Genomic DNA, 1686 nt, shown 5'->3' on the forward strand with positions numbered 1-1686 from the left:
ATCTGAGTCAAGCCTGCTTGGTATGAAACACAGGTGAGCCTCGGATATTCAATCTGGTTTGATCTTGTTCAGTCCAGTGGCCAAAATTAGAGTTGGCAGGAGGACAGCAATTCTGTTTCACACTACCTTTTGAGGTTTTTGTGAAAATTGAATTACGTTGATGTCTGTTTTCAGGTTGAAATGCGAGCTTTTTGATTTGGGAAGATAAGGGTGAGATGTGGGAGGTGATCCAGGTACAATCTCTGCTCTGCTTGATTCAGAGCAGAGATTTTCATCCGAGATGACTCTGAATGAGGCAGAGTAGGGACTTGAACCTGGGTCTCTAACATCCCAGGCCAGCAGTCTTGTCACCAGGGAACAGAGCACATGTGTATTCTTGCATGCACACAAAATAGTCTCGCTGAAAATTTCCTCAAAACTGATCTGTCTCCATGAAATGTTTCAGTTTTGCTGAAATTTCAGTTTGTTGAAAATGTTCCAACTATCTCTAGCCAAGATTAATATAGTTTTTTTTTAAAAGGTTGCAGGTTCCTGCTTGCTAAAAATGGGAAAGCTGGGGCTTGTGAAGCAAAGAAATGCTGAGTGTCCATCATCAGAATGTATTTAACCACTGGAAGCTTTTGGTCACAGCTGGATTTTGGCAGAGAGTTTGCCATTTTCTGATATACACTGACAGTGTTCACAGCTGCACTGTTACAAGGAGTTGCCATTTCTTGGGCTTCCTACTATGAGGGTTCATATCACTTGGGTATTAATCGAAAATGTGATAAAACTCTAGGATTGTATTACTTCCAACCCAAAGTCTTTTATGATGACTAAGGCCTACGCTTCCCTGGGGACTTACCCTGAGTCCAGTCATCAGTGGCTGGTTGCCGGTATAGTTACCGGTGCATCTCCCCTAGAAAAGGAAAGCTGCCATTTGTACTGATACAGCTGACTTTGCTCTAAGTGCTACAGCCGCATACTGGGACTCTGTGTGTACATGCTTGGGGTTTGCACTAGGCCAGCTGGGCATCTGGAGCTGGAACTGGGGCAAATCCGCATAACTCCCTTGGAGAATTGTCTGTGGAGACCTAATAGGCAAGGCTCATGCTGAAATCACATGGTCCTCAAGAAAGTGGAAAGTCAGAGGGTGAGATGTGAAGAAAAAGTTCTTCTCTTTTCCCTAAACCTTTGCTACGACACCTGACCCCTTTAAACAGCTGCTGCATTCCCCGTCACTGTGTATTGCAGCAGGGCAGTGAAGACAACTTGAAATTCTAGTGGTAAATTTTGCAAAGGATCCCTTCGACTAACAGGCAAAGGTAGCTCAGGCAGTTCTGCAGTGAGGCCTGTGGCTTCCTTTTCCTTTAATCATATGGAGGTGCGGCCCGCAGGGACTACAGGCTGCTTGATTTAAATGAACATGTTGCAAGCTGGAACCTGGCCACATCAGATCACGGCAATAATGCTCCATGCGGCACAAATTCAAATTGCTCCGGCCATTTGGCTGAGTAGACTCTGGGGTCCCTGACACGGCATCTGACAATCCCAGAGGAGGAAAAGACTCCATTTCCCAGAATGCAAGGTGGGAGGAAACGGAGGAGGGGGGCAGGGGGAGTGGGAATGGATTATGGGGAAAGGGTAGGAGTTTAAAGCTGCTGTATCTCTGCTATTGGCCTGGAGGAACAGAGGGAGATGTGGATC

Source organism: Lepidochelys kempii, chromosome 18 (assembly GCF_965140285.1).
Source record: "Lepidochelys kempii isolate rLepKem1 chromosome 18, rLepKem1.hap1, whole genome shotgun sequence".
Classification (NCBI taxonomy): domain Eukaryota; kingdom Metazoa; phylum Chordata; order Testudines; family Cheloniidae; genus Lepidochelys; species Lepidochelys kempii.